Here is a 13,211-nt window from a genome sequence, read left to right on the forward strand (position 1 = left end):
AATAACAATGAAAGTCGAATCTTAATTCCACTTGGTCAACCTTTACTAAAATAAAGGAAAGTCAAGGGACTAATTAGTTTAATCTTCGAATCCTATTTATTTCCTAAGAAAAGGTTGGGATTATTGAAGCTCAGTTCAATTAGCAAAGATAACAGTTATCAATTATGTTGAGATAAGATAACTCCTGAGTTACTGCTTTCTTAACCAAGACCAAAAGAGGAAAAAGTAAATTTGCTGGAATAAAAATGCCTTCAGATGTAAAGCAACAATAACATAAATTAAAGAAAGCAATCATGAATTGAAATACCTCAAATAGCATTAATAAGGGAAATTATTATCTAACATGACGAGTTCATAAACTAAATTGGAAAAACAAATAAAAATAAAGAACCTGGGATTGAGAGTTACTCCTAAAACAAAGAAAAGTCCTAAATCCTACGAGAGAGAGAGAGAGGAGAGAACCTCTCTCAAAACTAGATCTAAAACATGGGAAATAACTAAATTGGCGAGCTCCCCCTGAATGGATGCGTTCCCACACTTTATAACCTCTGGTCTATGCCTTCTGGACTTGGATTGGGCCAAAAAGGGCTTCAGAAATCGCTGGAAGCGTTTTCTGCAATTTATGGTGCGTGGCCTCTGTCACGTGTCCGCGTGGGTCACGCGGTCGCGTCGTTCGGAGCTTTTCCTTGCTACGCGGTCGCGTCAGTCATGCGACCGCGTCGCTGCTTCTTTGCGCTTGGCATGCGTCCGCGTCGCCCATGCGATCGCGTGGATGCCAGTTTCTTGAGAAGCTCCATTTTGTGCTTTCCTTCCATTTTTGTATGTTTCCTTTCCATCCTTTAAGTCATTCCTACCTTAGAAGATCTGAAAACTACTCAACATACTAATCACGGCATCGAATGGAATTAAAGGTGATTAAAATAATTAATTTAAAAGCATAGGAAACATGTTTTTCACATACATCACATAATAAGGAAGGAAAGTAAAACCATGCAATTAACATGAATAAGTAGGTGAATGATTGAATAAATCACTCAAACTAAGCACAAAATATATCATAAAATATGGGTTTATCAACCTCCCCACACTTAAACAATAGCATGTCCTCATGCTAAATCCAAGGTAATAAGTAAGGTTAAAATGATGGAATGTCATGCAATGCAATCTAATCTAAATGTAACTACCTAAATGCATCATGCAATTCTAATTTATTCACTCATATATAAAGCTTACAGATAGTTAGATTAATTCACATTCTCAAGGAGTCATATATGTATATATAGCCAAGCCTTAGATAATCAATAAGCACTTTTACAATTGAGATGGGAGAAAAAGCATTTTATGAACTTGCAAGACAATTAGATAATTCAAACAGAGATAAATGTTAATGAGCTATTGAACCCTCACTGGATTTGTGTTTACTCTCAAGTCACTCAGTGTTTATTGGGTTAATCACTCTATTCCTCTTTTTATTCTTCCTTTCTATAACTTTGTTCTTCATCTAACCAATCAACAATTATAGAATACAGCCATACCAAAAATCATGAGGTCTTTAATTAAGGTTGTAATGGGGCCAAGGTAAAGGTAAGGATATATGTATAAGGCTAAGTGAGCTAATAAGTGAATCCTTAATTAGACTAAGATCTCACCTAACATACATACTTAGTAAAACAAAACTTCTTTATCTATTTTCCCATATTTTCCCACTTGATGTTACATGCTCATGTTTCAATTTTTATTTTTTTCCCATGTGCATTGCTTTTATTTTGCATTTGGGGAATTCTTTTGTATCCTCTTTATTAAATACTGAAAAATAACCTTTTTTTTAATGCACATGGTAATTTAATCACTTTGATTTCTCATGAGCATGCTTCACAAAATTTCTTAATTTTAGTTATTTTATTCCTTTCAACTTTTCTACCTTTTATTTTTATCATCCATGTTCCCAATAGGTTTCCCACATTTTAAACTATTCATAATTTTCTATCTTAAGCTAACCAAGGATTCAACTTGGGATTTTATTTTGTTTTTCTGCTTAAGGCTAGTAGTGTGGCTAATAGAATAAAAGGGGATTTAAAGGTTCAAGGGGGCTAACAAGGGTGATGTAAAAGGTAGGCTATCTTGGGATAAGTGAGCTAAAATCAAATGACGGCCTCAATCACTCTTTTGGTATGCATATCTATATTCTATATTCTATATTCTATAATTGGACATATAGATTAAAACAAAGTAAAGAACATCAGAATAAATAAGAAGGGCGGAACACACAGGAATAAAAAATTATGGTTTGAATGTAACCATACAATTAAGCTCAAAACTCACAGGCTATGTGTTCTCTAGCTCAAAAATCATTTATCACTTATGTATGTCATGCAGGTTTAGTTAAAAATTCTCATTATTCTCAATGTAAAACTTATATTGAATGGCTTTAAAGTTCTAGTGTTTCTCCTTGATGAAGTGTTGTTAACTAACATGTAATGCTATATATACAAGGTGTGGATTGTTTTGATTCTGTTAAAGTCTCTAGTTTACTTCCCTTTTTATATTTTCCAATTTAAACTAAGCTATCTTATGCTAAAAAGGGTAAACTATACTAATTAATCCACAATTTCTATAACTAATAAGTTAGAATTGCAACTAAACTAAGTGGCTAAAATATGAACTAAAAATGCAAAATGCAGAAATAGAGTAAAAATACATAAAAGTAGCAATGTATAAGTACTCAGAAAAAAAAATAAAAATAAAGAGAAAATACAGAAAAATATCCAAAATAAAAGAGAAAGAGTCTGTAGTGGTTCACCAAAATAATACGCCAGAGATGGCGACCTCCCCACACTTAAAATGAAGCATCGTCCCCGATGCTCACTCAAGCCGGGTGTGAAACGGTGTCATCATTGGAAGGGATGGTAGCTGGGGTCTCTGTGGTGGCTGGCTGAATGTCCGGCTGCTGGAGAGGAGGGGCTGTCTGAATGGGGATCTCAGGATCTGTAGCCTGGATCTGCTGGGGTGCTGCTTGCTGGGTGTCTGCCTGCTCTGCTTCTCCCAGGGGATGGGTCTCTGCCTTGGGCGCATCCGCCTCCTCCTCAGATGCCTCGGATGGTGTGTCAGGCTCGGAGGGGATGTCACTGGATCGTATCATCAACTTCAGGTGCTCATAGCGTCGCTTGTTGCGATGCTCCATCTGGTCAAGTCGTCGAAACAAGCGGTGCACCAGATGATAGACAGGCTCTGTGGCAGGTGGAGGTACAGTGGTGGTGGCAGGGGTAGGTGGTGCAGCAGTGGAGGAAGAGGGACCGGCATATGGTGTAGCTGTATCATCAGCAGTGGCAGTTAGGAATGGAGGTCTGTAGCCCAAGGCCAGGAAGTTCCTACTGTGCGGGATAATCTTCTTGCATTCCGCAACAGGTGGCCTCTCATCAACATCCTCCCATGGCACGTCAGCTCGACGGCCCAGCTGTGTAACCAGATAGGGAAAGGGAAGAGTAATAAACCCATATTTCATGAGTTTTTTTGTGCTTAATTTGAGTGATTTATACAATCATTCACCTGCTTATTCATATTAATTGCATGGTTTTACTTTCCCTTCCTTATTATGTGATGTAAATGAAAAACATGTTTCCTAAGCTTTAAAATTAATTAATTTAATTACCTTTATTTCCATTCGATGCTGTGATTAGTGTGTTGAGTAGTTTCAGATTTTCTAAGGCAGAATGACTTAAAGGATGAAAAAGAAAACATACAAAAATGGAAGGAGAAAGCAAAACGGAGCTTTGAAGGAAACTGGTATCCACGCGATCGCATGGACGACGCGATCGCGTGCCAAGCACGAATCAGCAGCGACGCGGCCGCATGACTGACGCGACTGCATGGCAAGGAAAAGCTCCAAATGACACGATCGCGTGACCCACGCGGACGCGTGACAGAGGCCACGCACCAGAAATTACAGAATGCGCACCCAGCGATTTCTGAAGCCCTTTTTGGCCCAGATCCAAGTACATACAGCATATACCAGAGGTTATAAAGTGTGGGAATGCACCCATTCAAAGAAAGCTCACATATTTTACTTTTCAATGATTTAGATTTAGTTGAGAGGGAGATCTTCTCTCTCTCTCTCTCTCTTAGGATTTAGGATTTCTTCTTATTTTAAGAGTGACTCTCAATCCAGGTTTTATATTTCTTTGTTTTAAATTTCCCTTTCACTTTATTTATTTATTTCAATATCTAAGTTGGCTATTTACCTTTATAATTGGATCTATAAATTTTTCCATGTTACAGACTGTTATTTGAATTAATGATAATTGAGGTATTTTCAGTTTATGATTGTTCTCTTTGATTTAAGTTACCATTGCTTCCCATCTAAAGGATATTTTTATTATTCCAGCAATTTTACTTTTTCCCCTTTTGGTTCTGGTTAAGAATTTAGTAACTCAACAGTTATTAAACTCAACATAATTGATAATCGTTATCTTGCTAATTAAGCTGAACCTAAATAATCCCAACCTTTTCTTAGGAAATAAATAGGATTCAAAGGCCAGATTAATTAGTCCCTTGAATCTCCTTTGCTTTAGTAAAGGTTGATCAAGTGGAGTTTAGATTCAACTTTCATTATAGTTGGGAGAGATAATTACGTTGGACCTCCAACTTCCCTTACCTTGCCAAAAGTTTGCTTTACTGTATTTATTTATTTTAACTTCCATTTACTTTACTTGTCATTTAAATTACTTGCTTCTCATCTTCTAAACCCCGATTGCAACCTTTATAGCCAATAATAAGAACATACTCCCTCGCAGTTCCTTGAGAAGACGACCCGAGGTTTGAATACTCGGTTAACAATTTCTAAAGGGGTTTGTTACTTGTGACACCCAAAACGTTTGTACGAAAGGGATTTTTGTCGGTTTAGAGACTATATCTACAACGCGACCGTTTCTATGAATCTCTTTACTGGTAAAAATCCCTGACGTCAAAGAGTTCCTCGGACGTGGACCCTGGCCATATAGTGCCGGATAAAGCGTGGCAGGTACAGGTCCTTGCCCTCCATCACACACCAAAGGAGGGTGATCATAGCGGCTGGTATCTCAGTCTCGTGAGTACTCGGCATAATGTAGTTGCTGAATATCTGATGCCATAGCCGAGCCTCATCGTTCAGGTAAATTCGCTTGATCCCCTTGGGCATGGTGGTGTTCTGACCCATGATCCAAGGAACTGACTGGTCAAGGGCGATCCTCGCCTTGACTATATCCCAGTCAAAATGCATTAAGCGCATATCCTCCTCAGCTTTCTGATAGCCATCTGTCTGATCAGTCTTAGGCAGAAGTTCCAGAACCTCTTCTATTGCCTCCTCAGTAACCAGAATATGCTTCCCTCTGAGGTTCACTGCATCTAGGGAAGTTTTGAAGTAGTTGCAGTAGAATTCCCTAACCCAAGATGCATTAACCTCAGTCAGAGGTCTCTCCAGAAAGAACCAGCCTCTTTATTTGATCTGATCAGAGGTGTATTGCTGGAGTTCTTCTGGGATCTTCAAAGTCCGCTCCAGGTATAGGTTCTTGGAGTTTGCAAACACCGGATACTTCAGCTCACAGTATCGGTTTGCAAACTTTACTGAGTCATTGGCGGGAAGTAGCTGGTCGGCCTTCTCCTGCGGGGTAAAGGCTTTCTCTCGCAAGGAGGCATCATGCATGAGGTCGATGATAGACACATAGGCTTCTCCTCTTTTCCTTTTGCTAGTAGTGGCCTTGCCTTTTCCCTTTCTCTAGGAATCTGACATCCTGAAAAACAGAAAACTAGGATATAATAAAAATAGGAAAGAAAATAGGCAAACAATCAAAGAAAACACAAAGTAGCAAAGGAGCAATAGGATAATGAATATGAGTTAAGTAAAATGTGCATTTAGGATTATATAGGAGTGAAAAGTCTGAAAAGAAGAAATCACAATCCAAAATGTAATTGAATGCAAGTTAAATAGAAAAATTAACATCATGCCTTGGTTAGAATGTTAAAAGAAAGTGAAAGAAAAGCAAAAAGAAGTTTTGAAAAGGTTAGGTTGGTTAGAGTTAAAATTAGTGAGTTAGTGAAAAATGGGTTAAAGTAATAGGCATAATGAAAATAGTCCAAGTAACAAGTAATCACTGGTAGAAGCTATAGGTAACTCATATTCAAACAAGTAAAACAATTTGATGATGATTCAAATAGAGATAAAGAAAGCAAAAATAGGAATCAAACATCAAAATTGCAGTTTAGGAACCAGAAAATCAAAGAGGATAAGAATGCATGCCCTGGCATTCATGAATGGTTTGGTTAAAGCAGAGGAAAACATAGTTCAAGATTCCAAAATCAAAACATGAATGAAAGTAAAAAAGATTTATAAAAATTTAGGCAGCATTCCGGCTAAAATTGGATTTTCCGGAAAATAAACAGCAATCAAACAGTTCATATGAATTAAAAATCAAGCTGCAGTTACATATAATGAATATAAACATGAAAATTCAGTGTAAAGAGCAGCAATATACAAGAAATACAGCATATGAACAAGATCACAGCAACAGCAGATTTGCAAATTTGATAAAAGAGAAACATGAACAGTGCAAGTAAACAGACCTAAATCCACTAACCACATCCTAGGCTACCTAACAACCTAAAATCCACTACAACATGCATATCTAACTAGCCTAAACATGAACATAAACGGAAAAATAAGAATAACTACGAATGGATAAAAGGGATTGCGTGTTGCGAAACCTGGAAGGCCGAATAAGGAGAATAGGCAGAAAGGTGGTTGGGAGTGATGGGCACGGCGGCTGGCAGTGGTGGGCACGGCGGATGGCAGTGGTGGGCACGGCGGCGCGGCTGTTCGGGGAAGGGGGGAAGAGAGGGTAATGGGGGTAGGGGAAGGGAAGGGGGAAAGAGGTGGTGTTGCTGGTGGGGTGCAGTGGGGATGGTTGGCGGCGGTGGGTGGTGGCGTGGAGGGGAGCAGTGGCGGAGGAGGAGGGAGAAAGAAGAAAGAGGAAGAAAGAAGGGGGAAGGAGGGAGGAGAGAGGGAGAAGAAGAGTTGGGGGGGTGTCGCGACTGATGGGGTTTCGCGTGACTGGGGGTTATATTTTTGAATCCACGCAGCCGCGTGGAGCACGCGGTCGCGTGGCTGGAGTGAAAAAGGTGGTTGACGCGATCGCATGGATGACGCGATCGCTCGGAGGGCAAAAAGAGTAAATGACGCGATCGCATGGGGCATGCGATCGCGTCACTGGAATTTGTGCTAAATGCACGAATCCAGCGTCGTTTCAGCGCAACTCTCTGTCTCCTTTGGGGTGTTCGTGCAATCCATGCGACGCGGTCACGTCGCTGACACGGTCGCGTGGGATTGGTATTGTGTGAGTGACGCGATCGCGTGGGTGATGCGATCGCGTGGGTCAATTGTGCGATACGCACAATGGCCGCACGATTCCAGCCTAACTTTCTGGACGTTGGATCTTTACGCCGATCTCCAGGTCACGCGGCCGCGTGGATGACACGGTCGCGTGGAAAGTGTAGTTCCCCATTTGATGCGATCGCATGGGTGATGCGGTCGCGTCGCGCACCCTTTTTTTTTTACGCATGAAAAATGCAGAATGCAATGATTAATGTGAATGCTATGCATGATTCTAGGTTCAATAAAATGAAATAAAATTCAAAAACAAACAAAACTAAATAAAATTAAAATTGCAAAAGGAACGATCATACCATGGTGGGTTGTGTCCCACCTAGCACTTTTAGTTAAAGTCCTTAAGTTGGACATTGGAAGAGCTTCTTGCTATGGTGGCTTGTGTTTAAATTCATCCAGAAATCTCCACCAATGCTTGGAATGCCAATAGCCTCCGGGGTCCCAAACTAGGCATGTGAAGCTTCTGAGCAGCTTCAAATAGATTTTCAGGCTCCTAGGGTGATGAATATCAGAATATTTTCCAGGATCCCAAACTTTGGTTCTAAATCCGCCTTCGTTTTGATCTATATTTTTCCATCCGGCGCGGTTTAGAAAGTAGATTCTCACCATAGTGACCAAACGTTTTCTGAGATCCATTCAATCGAGCATGATACGAATCCGTGCACTTCGATTTGAAGCGTGGAACCTTATTGAACCTTGTACACCAGCTCTGAGTACGAGCCATTTCCCTCTTACTCTTAAAGCCACAGAGAGCTCTAAGCTGGCCATCTGTTTCAAGCAAACCATATTCAAGTGAAAAAGTAAAGTTAAAGGTTAAGGATTGTACCCACTTGAAGCTTGTATTGGGCGGTAATGGCCTTGGGATAGGTGTTTCTGGTGGTTCTGTAAGTTCTACTCCCTTGTGCTCTTCTATGAGTTCCTCCACTTCTTCGCAAGATTCTTCAAATGCATCTATATCCTGGTCAAAGTCTTCTATGTCTTCCTCATCACTCAAGTCATAGATCGGAGGTTGAGAGAAATCTACCTCTGCATCATCTTCATATTCATTTGGGGAAGATTCTTCGATCTCAGAGAATTCACTTGCGGATGCAAGTTCATTACTAAGAGAGCTTGACTTGTGACTATCATCATCAAGGGAATTTGTGTCCTGGGTTATTCCGTCTAGTTCTTCATAAACGACTTGCCTTGGGGATTGTGCAATATCCTTCTTAGCATCAATTGTAATGTCCTTGACGGAGTTCTCCTTAACTCTGGATTCCCATGGAGGTTCAGCGTCTCCTAGATCTTCAACCAACTCTTCTTCTTGTACAATGACAGCTTCTTCTACTTGTTCTAGTACGAATTCATGCTCTGTCTTGTCCACTGGAGTTTCTAGTGTCTCCTTCATGCTACGCTCTTCATTAGATTGTCCACATGGGGCTGTGGTTGGTCCTTGAATGTTCGCGCGTCTATAAGCTAATTGAATTACTGCTTGCTCTAGTTGTCGAATGGTTGTTTGAAGTTTATTTACTGTTGCCTTGAGGCGAACCTCTGATTCTCGGGGTGATGAATTTGGACATGAAACATAGGGAAGTGGTGGTGCTTGGGAGTGATTGGATTGGAACTGGGGTAGGAAAGGATCATACGGTGGCGAATGGTGAAGGGAAGCTTGTGAGTGTGGTGGTTCGAGGTTATGTTGAGAGGTTGGTCTATAGGCACGGGATGGGGCTTGTTGGTAGTTACAAGGTTGTCCACCATATCTATCAGCGGGGTATGCATTGTAGAATGGTCATTGTCCGTGATATCTTGGAGGGTGCTGTTGCCTAAAGGGTTGATTAGATCCTCTTGGCTCCATCCATCCTTGATTGGTCTGACCCTAATGCATATTCCTACTATAACTTCTATTTCCTTCAACAAAGTTAGAACCAAACTCAAAGCGAGAGGGGTGAGAATTCATGGTAGCAAATAAAAATAAAAAGAAAAAAAACAAAAATAAATAAACAAGCACAAGAAAAATATTTACAATAACCAATAATAAGGCACACGTTAGCAGTTCCCCGGCAACGGCGCCATTTTGAAAAGAGAACTTTTGCGTGGTCTAGAAATTCGCAAATAAATCCTCGTTGCAGGTATAGCTTCTAAACCAACAAAAGTCCTTTCTCACAAATGTTTTGGTTGTCACAAGTAACAAACCCCTTAAATAAATTGTTAACCGAAGTATTCAAACCTTGGGTCGTCTTCTCAAGGAACTGCAGGGAAGTATGTTCTTATTATTGGTTATGGAGATTGTAAATTCGGGGTTTCAAGAATGAGGAAAAAATATGACAAATAATTTAAATGGCAATTAAAAATAAATAAATACTGTAAAGCAAACTTTTGGGCAAGGTATGAGAAATTGGAAGTCCATACTTAGTTATCCTTATCAATAACAATGAAAGTCGAATCTTAATTCCACTTGGTCAACCTTTACTAAAATAAAGGAAAGTCAAGGGACTAATTAGTTTAATCTTCGAATCCTATTTATTTCCTAAGAAAAGGTTGGGATTATTGAAGCTCAGTTCAATTAGCAAAGATAACAGTTATCAATTATGTTGAGATAAGATAACTCCTGAGTTACTGCTTTCTTAACCAAGACCAAAAGAGGAAAAAGTAAATTTGCTGGAATAAAAATGCCTTCAGATGTAAAGCAACAATAACATAAATTAAAGAAAGCAATCATGAATTGAAATGCCTCAAATAGCATTAATAAGGGAAATTATTATCTAACATGAAGAGTTCATAAACTAAATTGGAAAAACAAATAAAAATAAAGAACTTGGGATTGAGAGTTACTCCTAAAACTAAGAGAAGTCCTAAATTCTACGAGAGAGAGAGAGGAGAGAACCTCTCTCAAAACTAGATCTAAAACATGGGAAATAACTAAATTGGCGAGCTCCCCCTGAATGGATGCGTTCCCACACTTTATAACCTCTGGTCTATGCCTTCTGGACTTGGATTGGGCCAAAAAGGGCTTCAGAAACCACTGGAAGCATTTTCTGCAATTTCTGGTGCATGGCCTCTGTCACACGTCTGCGTGGGTCACGCGGTCGCGTCGTTCGGAGCTTTTCCTTGCCACGCGATCGCGTCAGTCATGCGACCGCGTCGCTGCTTCTTTGCGCTTGGCATGCGTCCGCGTCGCCCATGCGATCGCGTGGATGCCAGCTTCTTCAGAAGCTCCGTTTTGTGCTTTCCTTCTATTTTTGTATGTTTCCTTTCCATCCTTTAAGTCATTCCTACCTTAGAATATCTGAAAACTACTCAACACACTAATCACGGCATCGAATGGAATTAAAGGTGATTAAAATAATTAATTTAAAAGCACAGGAAACATGTTTTTCACATACATCACATAATAAGGAAGGAAAGTAAAACCATGCAATTAACATGAATAAGTGGGTGAAGGATTGAATAAATCACTCAAACTAAGAACAAAATATATCATAAAATATGGGTTTATCAATTCTCCCATGTAATTCACCTCTTCCATTGTAGGATTCTTAGGGTCATAGGCTTCTTCTTCAGAGGAAGCTTCCTTAGTACTACCTGTTGCAGCTTACACTCCAGATAGACTCTGAGAAATCATATTGACTTGCAGAGTCAATATTTTGTTCTGAGCCAATATTGCATTCAGAGTATCAATCTCAAGAACTCTTTTCTTCTCAGTTTTCCCATTATTCATAGGATTCCTTTCAGAAGTGTACATGAACTGGTTATTTGCAACCATTTCAATGAGTTCCTGGGCTTCTGCAGGCGTCTTCTTCAGATGAAGAGATCCTCCAGCAGAGTGGTCCAATGACATCTTGGACAATTCAGACAGACCATCATAGAATATACATATGATGCTCAATTCTGAAAACATGTCAGAAGGACACCTTCTGATCAATTGCTTGTATCTTTCCCAAGCTTCATAGAGGGATTCACCTTCCTTCTGTCTGAAGGTTTGGACTTCCACTCTAAGCTTACTCAACTTTTGAGGTGGAAAGAATTTGGCCAAGAAAGCATTGACCATCTTTTCCCAAGAGTTCAGGCTATCTTTAGGTTGTGAGTCTAACCATGTTCTAGCTCTGTCTCTTACAGGAAAGGGAAAAAGCATAAGTCTGTAGACCTCAGGATTAACCCCATTGGTCTTAACAGTGTCACAGATTTGCAAGAATTCAGCTAAGATCTGATGAGGATCTTCCAATGGAAGTCCATGAAACTTGCAATTATGTTGCATCAGAGAAACTAATTGAGGCTTAAGCTCAAAGTTGTTTGCTCCAATTACAGGAATTGAGATGCTCCTTCCATAGAAGTCAGAAGAGGGTGTAATAAAGTCACCAAGCATCTTCCTTGCATCTCCACCATTGTTATTGGGTTCGGCCATCTCTTCTTCTTTTTCGAAAAATTCTGTCAGGTTCTCTCCAGAGTGTTGTGCTTTAGCTTCTCTTAGCTTCCTCTTTAGAGTCCTTTCAGGTTCCGGATCAGCTTCAACAAGAATATTCTTATCTTTGCTCTTGCTCATATGAAAAGGAAGAGAACAGAAAAGAAGAGGAATCCTCTATGTCACAGCATAGAGATTCCTTTATGTGAGTAGAAGAATAGAAGAGTAGAATGAAGAAGAGAGAAGATGAAGAATTCGAACACAGAGTGGGAGAAAGGGTTCGAATTATAAGAAGAAGAGAAGTGTTAGTAAACAAATAAATAAATAGAAAGGGATGAGAGAGAGAGAGAGAATTCGAATTTTAAATTAAAATAAAAGGAAAATATTTTTGTTTTTATTTTAATTATTGGTTAGAATTCGAAAATTATTAAAAGGAATAAAATAAAATTAAAATTTAAAACAATTAGTTAATTAAAATTTTTTTTGAAAAAGTGGTGATGAGTTTTTGAAAATTAGAGAGAGAAAAGTAGTTAGGTGGTTTTGAAAAAGATAAGAAATAGTAAACTTTTAAAATCAAACAAAAAGTTAAGTGGTTAATTGCAAAAGATTTGAAAATCAATTTTGAAAAGATAAGAAGTTAGAGAAGATTTTGAAATTGATTTTGAAAAAGATATGATTGAAATTTATTTTGAAGGAGATTGAAAAGGAAATTTAAAAAGATTTGATTTTGAAAATTAAAGTTGATTACTTGACTAACAAGAAACTAAAAGATATGATTTTAGAATTTAAAGATTGAACCTTTCCTAATAGGCAAGTAACAACTTGAGCTTTTTAAATTAAAATATTAAATGTTAGTATTAATTTTGAAAATATGAAACAAAATTAAGAAAAAGATTTTGAAAATCAATTTTTAAAAGTTTTCAAAAAACAGGAAAGAAAAATGAAAAATGTTTGATTTTTGAAAAAGATTTGAAAAAGATAGAATTTTTTTTTAATTTGAAATTTTGACTTGACTAACAAGAAACAACTATATTTTAAAAATTTTGACTCAGTCAACCCAAAATTTTGAAATTTATGAGTGAAATAAGGGAAAAATATTTTTTTTATTTTTGAATTTTAATGAGGAAAGAGAAAACAACAAAAAGACTTAAAACATGAAAATTTAAGATCAAAACAAAAAAAATGCATGCAAGAACACTTTGAATGTCAAGATGAACACCAAGAACACTTTGAAGATCAAGATGAACATCAAGAACTTATTTTTGAAAATTTTTAAGAAAAGAAAGGCATGCAAGACACCAAACTTAAAAATTTTTATTCTTTAGACACTAATAATTCAAGAATGCATATGAAAAACAAGAAAAGACACAAACAAGAAAAATTTAAAGATCAAATAAGAAAAATCATCAAGAACAACTT

At 38.3% G+C, this 13,211-nt stretch overlaps 1 non-coding gene across 1 annotated transcript; it reads left to right on the top strand.

The window, feature by feature from the left end:
- The first annotated feature begins 11,289 nt into the window (after nt 1–11,289).
- On the top strand, nt 11,290–11,393 carry LOC112788206 (small nucleolar RNA R71). Its single transcript, XR_003195580.1, has one exon. It is a non-coding gene; the product is annotated as a small nucleolar RNA R71 (small nucleolar RNA).
- Nucleotides 11,394–13,211: the final 1,818 nt, after the last annotated feature.

Source organism: Arachis hypogaea, chromosome 20 (assembly GCF_003086295.3).
Source record: "Arachis hypogaea cultivar Tifrunner chromosome 20, arahy.Tifrunner.gnm2.J5K5, whole genome shotgun sequence".
Lineage (NCBI taxonomy): Eukaryota > Viridiplantae > Streptophyta > Magnoliopsida > Fabales > Fabaceae > Arachis > Arachis hypogaea.